Source organism: Papilio xuthus, unplaced genomic scaffold (genome assembly GCF_000836235.2).
Source record: "Papilio xuthus unplaced genomic scaffold, Pxut_1.1 DF826945.1, whole genome shotgun sequence".
NCBI classification, from domain to species: Eukaryota; Metazoa; Arthropoda; class Insecta; order Lepidoptera; family Papilionidae; genus Papilio; species Papilio xuthus.
In genome coordinates this window covers 3999717-4008919 of record NW_013531704.1, presented here as the reverse complement: position 1 = coordinate 4008919, position 9203 = coordinate 3999717, and the positions used below count along the sequence as shown (strand labels likewise).

General features: G+C 32.0%; 2 long non-coding RNA genes across 2 annotated transcripts; both read left to right on the top strand.

The window, feature by feature from the left end:
* Positions 1-1379: 1379 nt before the first annotated feature.
* On the top strand, positions 1380-2048 carry LOC106121100 (uncharacterized). The gene is made up of 2 exons (XR_001228033.1): positions 1380-1485; positions 1830-2048. It is a non-coding gene; the product is annotated as an uncharacterized LOC106121100 (long non-coding RNA).
* Positions 2049-5756: 3708 nt separating this feature from the next.
* Positions 5757-8861, top strand: LOC106121300 (uncharacterized). Its single transcript, XR_001228048.1, has 3 exons — positions 5757-5856; positions 7202-8433; positions 8640-8861. It is a non-coding gene; the product is annotated as an uncharacterized LOC106121300 (long non-coding RNA).
* The last annotated feature ends 342 nt before the right edge of the window (positions 8862-9203 follow it).

The following is a 9203-nucleotide window of genomic DNA, read 5'->3' as shown; positions in this document are numbered from 1 at the left end:
TCGCCACCTTCGATGGAAGAGCTTTTTTGACTTCTGGCTTTGAGTTTAAAACTGAACAGTTCCAAGTCTATTGGACGATCTTTTTGTATTACGAATCGAAATCGTTTGTTCTTTGGTTTGAATATAAATAAACTAACATTTGTCCACGATTGCTCCTGATAGGTTAAGTGGTCTAAATACAAAACACACCAGTCCATTCAATCTACATTTTAGATATAAAGTTCTAAGAATACTAATATTACGTAATATAATAAGTAAATAAGTATGTAAGTGTAAGTATATAGTATAGTGTACAAATTAAGCTAGTAGCAGACTTGTAGTAGTTAGAATCGATTTGTAAATAGAATACTACAATCGAAATAAAATAAACTTTAATACGATAAAAAGTAATTTATGTTTTTAATCCTAAATTTTATGGATGAAGAGTTTTTAAATCCATAACCCAAATATATAATTATATATTTTTTGCATCCAAGGTAAAGATGTTTATATTCAAATTCGCAGACATAACACATTTCGTAAAAAATATAATAATATTAAAAATATGAAGGGATAAAAAGTTGTTCGTCGATGTCCTTGATATGGCGAAATTAATGTCAAAGAAATTGTAATAAATATCGCAAGAATTTCACACCCACTAAATTCGTGTTAGCAATAACGATTTATTATGGCTTACATATTGTAGAATTGTAGAAAAAGCTCTCGATGGGAATAATTTAAATTAGATTACGTATTTACAGTTGCGTTATATTCGAATTAAATATATGTTCAAAAATATTATTTGATGCGGTTCTTTACTAATGAAATCACATTTAACGACGATTATGGTTTTTTGGAATGATGTGGTTGGTTAAAGTCTATCTTTGTTCACTTATAATAAGACGATATGTTACTTCAAAAATCCAACGGACGAAAATAGACGAATCGAATGACACCTCATTCGTTATAATCGGTTAATGGTTGGTTTCTGAAACCAAAATTCCTATATAAAACATATCATCATCTCTAATTATCTTTGACAAAACATAGATATCAATATGTTTTACATACATGACAAACCATTATTCTTTTGTTAGTCGGCTTAACTTGTGCGTAATTTTAATAATGTGATATTTTTGCAAAGTCTCTTAAGGTATTGTCGATTAGACATATTTAGGCATAGTCAATGCAGATGCAATAAAGTTTTATGTTGTTACTATATTCGTATCAGGTATTGTATTTATAATGTCGAATAGTTTGAGTCGAGACAAAGGCGACCTAATTGTCGATGTGGACCTCGTATATCTCTCGTAGTGTGCACCCGATTTACATACGTTCCCAATCATTGTGTTCGTGTTGTTTTTGTCCGTTATGGACGAAGACGCTCCAAGGACACGAAGGCAGTATAAATATTGAAGTAAATTATAATTTTTCGTAGTACAATTCTTTGCAAGCTAAGGTTCAACAAGCTTACAGATACACAATATCAAAATGTTCGGCAAACTGGTAAGTAGTGAACTAGTTTATATATTACTTTAAACTTTTTAAAAACCCTCTTTGAGTGTTTAATTATTTAATATTTAGCTTAGAGTTGAGTTTTTTAAGTTTTATCGTAGTAACTGTGTTGGTAATATATTAAACAGACATTAAGAGTATAAGTGTTAGTAATTTATTAAACGAATATTCCAGTCTTTATCGAACTCTTAACTAGAACACTTTTAACAAGGGATTTACACGAGTGGAATTCTATTTATGGTTTTAAAAACTAATCCTTATTTGTTATTATAGACATTTGGAATACGAACTCAGTATTATCAACAAGATTTTAAGTAAAACTTTTCTTATTTCAGGTTATTTTGTTCGCCATTCTGGCATTCGCCTTCGCGAGACCTCAAGTATACCCTGGCTATAGCTACGGTACCTACTCCGGAGCCAGCTACCCCGGCTATTATGGATATTCCGGATACTCCAACCCCTACTCGTACGGCAGTTACGGATCGTACGCTGCTTCACCTTACAGCAGTCTCGGTTATGGATACTATTAAAGTGGATACACCAGTGGATACAAACATATATACTATTGTCAATTGGCCTGATTTTGTTTTGACTTGTTTATTTGTATATTGGATTAAATTTTAAATCAAATTATTTTTTACTATTAATCTCCCAGATATGATTGCTGATAGAGCTTAAAGAGAACAAGAAGTACAAACTGTGTTGACCTCCCATTCCCAAGTGCAGGAAGATGATGGCTATTATTCTGCTAGTAGGCGATTTTTTTTTAATATTATACGGTGACAAACGAGCAAACAGCCACATGAATTCGCCAAAATGATGATGCAACCGTTACGTATAGACAGCACTTGCAGATGTGATGCCTACCTTTATTTTACATTTAATTACATTAATGAACTTAATGTTGCTCTATACCACAATAAGATATTTAATGTACAATAATCGACCTTCACAAATCCCAGATACTACGTAAAAGGTAATACGTTTATGTTAAAAATATCTCTCAAGGCTCAGATGTTATAAATATTACTAAGTATATATCAAAAGATCTTGTATAGAATGCTAAGAATGGGACGTCCTTGGGACATAAATACGCTGATATCAGATTATGTAATGGACTTGATAAATATAAATGGACAAATAAAGTGATAAATTTGGTACGAACATGATGAGAAAGGGTGGGTGCGAAATTAAATAATTATTATTGGGCACATTAAGCATCAGAATTATAAAGTACAGTAGGACAGTACTTTGTAAGATAACCTTTAAGTCTAGCTAAGCTATATTTTGTGTATATTAAAAAACACCTTAGAATAATATTTTAATCTACAAAAAGCAAATACCAGTTTACTACTTTATTTGAACGATGCGTAAGATTAATTTACCGTACATAAAACAACGTCTGGCTGTAAATTAATAATTAAGGGTGGAGAAGGTAACATTTGGCCGAACCATTGTTTTTTGTCAAAAGTTGACGCTGTATAGCATAGATGCTCTACGCAGTTGATTAATTGCGAACCTACTAGAAAGGTGTCGATGACCACTTGATTGATATTATTACAGGCTCATGATTACAATGACTTAGGTCCAATAAGTAATTAATCTTTGATCTTATCTTATACAAACTGTTAATTGTTTTACACATTTATACGCTATCCTATACTTGGTATTAATATTCATCATCATCATCACATTTCTTCATCATTCTAAAGGGTTGACGCACCAGATTTTCGTGTTCCAAATCGTTACATCTTTTATCTACTAAATAAATTACTAAACCGCAGCTTGATACCTACAAATTCCTTTTTTATTTATCTATCTGTTTAACCGAGGCGATGTGCTAGTCAAGAAGACTAGATGTAGTAGACTAGAAGGTCAAATATACAAGTTTATTTACTATCCTTGCCTCCCAAAATCCATTGTTATTTTTGGTTTGTTCTTTTAGCTTTAAGTGGTGAAATAAAAATTTAAAGTATAATTTGTGCCGTTGACCGTGAGTTTTAGAAAACTGAAATCCCAATTTTGTGAGATTTAATGACAGGGATGACGACATGTTTTATACGGATATTGGTTTCAAAAACCAACGGTTAATCGTTGCAAATAATACTGGATTTCAAATTGATCTAAATATTCAATATTTAATTTGAATATTTAAGTATCAAGACGTATTAAAATAACATCAATTCGTTAACATACGCGTTTCTAAGCGTGGGCCGAATTTAAACGACACGATCCAAATGTTTAAAGAATATTAAAAAGGAACAGTGCTGTAAGCTTTTGTCTCTGTTGCGTACATGTAAAAATATATAAACATATTGCATATATACACATATACAATAGTCGACTGACCGAATGACACTTCTAACTAAAAATATAAATGGAAATGCCTGCAGCCCATGACTTGTGTCCCCGCAATATACTTGTTTTCATGTCAATATATGTTTTGTATGATTGAAGATGACTTACCACTTAGATGTCATATTCACCGCTTGTCGTCCACTAATCACTCTATTAAATCTCAGTTGACTCATTAAGTTTATTCTGCTGCGTTCGAGAGATGCTATCATGACGCAATCCGTATTGCACTTCTTTCCGCTATCGCGTTAATTAAGCAAATATTACATCCGCAAACCGCCAATTTTAAGCGATCCTGTAAGCTAATCTAAAACCATTCGAATAGTTTCGGTAGGTTACTGGGTCCGACTCCCTTACTGCACAATCCCCGCCGCGCTCTTCAGAATCATAAGGGTTTTTAAAGTACCCACTTGTTCGAGAAGAAATCGGCGTATCTAATTTTGGATAGAAAAAAATCTGACCACGAAATACGAAAACAAAAGAATACTAAACAAACATACATCATAAATTTTAATCATTCGCAAAAATATTGTCTATCTGCGTTAAGCCAGATTGACAGCCCGTGTAGTAAAACAGCACATGTATGATACAAAATAATTTAATTATTTTAATGCGCTTGCCAGTACTTACACACGCATCGAAGGAAAATTATTTATTAAATATCGTCATTTTAATTGTAAAATGTGTTTTCGAGCCTGTTGCTAAAGACAGTAGGCCTCATTACCTATTACCGATCTACAAAAAAAGGGTCTTGATCATATAAGGGTTCCGTTTTTTTCCTATGAGGTACGAAATCCTAAAAATACCGTTTTTTGACACCCTTAAATTAAAATGTATAATAACAGTTTTTAATAAAGTAATTATTGTTATTATATAAATTATACTAATTGAAGACAATTAATTTGTTATCAAAAGTTAGGAAACGATAAATATTTAAAATTAAAGTTAATCACATTACGACCTCACAAAAATTTCCGCCATTTCAATACTTTATGAAAAACTATTCTAAGGTGTGAAGAAAAAACATTTAACGCGGATTATGATAATAAAAGCTAATTTTAATAAAAAAGTTAATATATAATTCTATAGATAAAATGGATATTTATTAAAATATGTAAATAAAATAATACTTGTAATTTATTTACATTAATACATATTTATATAATACAACTATGTATTATTTTAACAAAGTAGATGTACTTGACAATGTAATGAAGTTGCATAAAGTAAATACAAATTTTTCGTTTCAAATGTTTTTAAAAACATAAATTTTATACTACGTTTGAATATTATTTCAAAAAGACCATAATATAGCTATTGCTTGCGGGTGCCGCCCATGTGTTCCGCCTCCCCAAAGATAGAGATCATGACAACCTACGATAATTGGACAGGCTTTAAACCTAGGTTTTGAGATAAACATATTGTTATTTCTGTTTTGTCTAAAATAATGACAGGGATAGCAATATGTTTTATGCAGAGATTTCGGTTTCAGAAACCAACAGACATAACGACCAAAATATCCGAACCGGTGGGCAAATGTCAAACTAAATTATGACAGCATACTAGCGCCCACTAACAACGCCAAAAATATCTATAAGATCCTATTTGTTCTATAGTTGTAATGGAAAAAAAAATTCTTATATGTCATTTTCTATGTTTAAGTAGATTTTATATATATTGTGACGGAACCAATCACGAAAGCAGCGCCTCTCTCACTGGTTTAGATATCTTTGTATAACTATAATTTTATAAATAATCTGTCGTAAGATTGTCAAAGCTTGTGATACAGGTTGTCGGGACCCTGCCGCCCTACCCGGATGTTTGTTATACTTCTAATTATTATGTTAGTACGCGATACATTGTTGCTTTGAAGATCAAGGACGCTTTTTACATTACGTTTATCTCGAGGCGTGGTCGTTACATATCCCTATATAAACGCTGCCTGCTGATCCATCAGTATCACTTGACAAGTACGCAAGTAAACCTTTAACAATGTTCTACAAACTGGTAAGTTATAGATATTATTAAAAACATCATATTTATAACTGCTCGACTAACCGTTCAAGAAATAAGATTCAGCTGTTTTTTTTTTAATTTTTGAATAAATTGATAAATATCAATTGTCTTTTATAGTAATCGGTATGTTAGTAAATATTACATTTCTTTAAAATACTTAATAGCGTTCTTTATTTAAAAAAATACTTTATTATTAGAGTCCATATTGCACATTTATAGCATCATTACAAACAAAAAATCTTTTTTATTAATAATACTATAGAATAGAATATAGAAGAATTGACTGATTTTAAACAGACTTAAGAAAGATAATAAGTTAATTGTTTGGGATAGATTAAGCTTACTATAAAGTTACTACGACAGCAAACATGATATGTTCTAAAACGTATTTGCATTGGACTTCTATGAACACACACTACACTGCTGCGTACACTGCTTTAAATGCGAAATTGTTTGAACGTTTTTCAATTAACGCATTTTGAAGTTTATAAACAGAAAATCCTAAAAGATCTAATCAAAGCGTGTCCTTAAAGTTTATACCAATGACACTAGTTTCACCTTCAATAAATATAAACTGCGCACTTGATATAATTCTGTGAATGACATTTAGTTATGCAATATTTATTTAATAAAAGCCGTCCCGATGGGATGACTTACTATCCCAGACGTACTTCAATTGATTTATTCAATTATTTTTTAATATTTATTCGAAATACTTTTGCGTTCGAGTCTACATCTCTACAGTTATCTGTGTCTAGTTGTGTGAGTGTGACCTGTCTTTGTTGGCTTCAAGGAGGTAATAACCCTTAGTAAAGATGTCGTGGAGAAACCTCTGATTTAACATTTGATGAAAGCGTGTGACATCAATTCACGGTCTGTTATTTAGAGTCTCGAGGACGCATAACGTGAAACGTCACGTGCCCCTAAATTAATTGAAATATATCTTTGATTTATTTAAACATACTTAATTTATGTAGTTCTTAGTATTATTTTGAAGGAGGCGAACAAACTTAACTGTATATAAGGTGTCAGGACAATTATACAGAAAATATTTTGATTACCACAATATAATAATGTTTATAAGCAATGGTTGCTTCGCTATTTCGGCGAATTAAGGTCAACACTTTTGACACCTATAATATAAAAATATATATACATGTTATGTTATTTTAAAAAACAAAAAGTCAACAATAAGAGAATATATATTCATAGCTTAGTTGCATTTCATAATCCCCATTATATTCTCTCCTTCTTTCTTCATCACCATAGAGGATCTGCAATATCTAAAACACTTGTTCGTTTGTATTTTTTAATAACTATTTACATTATTTCGCAGTTCGCCCTCTTCGCTATGCTGGCGGTGGCCTTCGCCAACCCCAACCCCAAACCCGACCCCGCACTGGCATACGCGGCTCCAGCGGTGCTGCCTGTTGGCTACTCGCCCTACTCTCCCCTGGCTTACAGCGCGCCTTACGCCGCCGCCCTACCTTACGCCTACAACTACTACGTCCGTTAACTCAACTAAAGACCCAAGCTTACTATGAACCGATTTGCCTAACGTTTTAAATAAATTTGTACAGCATCTATATTTGATTTTTATTATTCCCTAGTCTAATTTAAGTGTATCTCTTTGTAAGGGCGCGGCGGTGCCCTCTCCGTACTCCTCATAGAGTGTGTTGTTAACGTTGTATTTCTTTTATTTTTGTTCTTTTTTCAAACATAGTACGTCTATCTATTTGTTAGTCAAGTAGAATCAAACTCCAGTTGTAAACATTTTTAAGATAAGCGATTAGTCACTGAGTTAGTATCACCAACCGTCCAAGCTATAATGGCATTGGAATAATTACAATTTATTACAATAATTCTCATGGTATAATTATTACTTAAACAAGTCCATTTTGTAAGGCAAGGTAACCTGGTGTATAAATAATGTTAATAAATCTAGTTTGCAGTTAACAACGCATGTATAATAATGCAATTTATATTCTGTACAGTACAAATACGCAGGAATTTTGTTAAATTGTGAATCACTTGGATAATATTCTAGAACAATTGTTATTTCTACAATGATAAAATAACGCATATTTCCTAAATTTTACAAGTAAATCGTATAGATATTTATTCCTGAACACTTTACAACAGTTATGCGATCGTAAGACACACTTTGATTACACCAAAATATTGATTAATTATTTTAAAAAAATGTACACGTTTAGAAAATTAATCCGTTACGTTGTTTATTTGTTTTATTCAAACAGGATGTTAACAACAAGATCGTTTCGAAACTCATTGACTTTTGTTTAGACGGCGAGTCACCACAAGGTCGGTACGAAACAATTTTTGGAAATGAGTAAGTATTCATGTTTATATTATAAATTCTTTTGTTACCCTCGTAAAGTATTCAGCAGAGCCTTGACAATACCATACGAGTCCATGATTCTTTCAAGTATTTGTCATTGTTTCTATACAACCTCCTCCAAATATAAAACGCAGGACGTCTCGGTTACAGACAGTTTAAAAAAATCGTAGTTCTCAGACAACGTTCGCAAAATGGATAAAATATTGCTGGTAAGAATTTATAGATCAATATTGCACAAAAGATTTTACTTTTTACTTCTTTTTAGTCGTTTAGTAAACTAAATAATTTTTTTTAATAAATTTTAACACTAGTGTTTATTATAGAACATCGTTAACAACATAAATATGTCCATGTTCATAACAAAAGAGCAAAATTTAACGCCATTTTTTTTATTAGGTAATTATTTTTTTTCCAGATTACTATGTTATCGCTTTTAGCGTCAACAGCGGCTGAACCACTGTTGTATAGCTCCAGTATCTTTGCATCTCCTTTCACTTCTGCTGCCTTAGTAGCACAGCCAGTAGCACCAGTTGCCCCAGTTGCACCGGTTGCACCAGTTGCCCCAATTGCTCCAGTTGCACCAGTCGCCCCAGTTGCACCAGTCGCCCCAGTTGCCCCATCGTACGCAGTTCCTTACGCATCTGTATCAGATTACAGATATTCGTATGGTTCATCGTTGAACCTACAGGACTATTTAAGTGTACCATTACCGTATAATCTTCCTTACACCTTGACAGATTTGTATTATCGTTGAATGATTTATCTTTATTGTGTTAAAGTATGAAAATTTTACCTGTTTAAATATCACGTGACTCGGCGATGTTTTTTCTTATATGTAAAGTTTAAGAAATATTGTTATTTAATCTTAAATAAAATTATTGTTCATTGAAAATAATGGTTAGTTTTATTTTTCGCATCACATATATATACATATTGATGTACTTGCCACGTATTTCTATATTTCAAGGTTTTATACCTA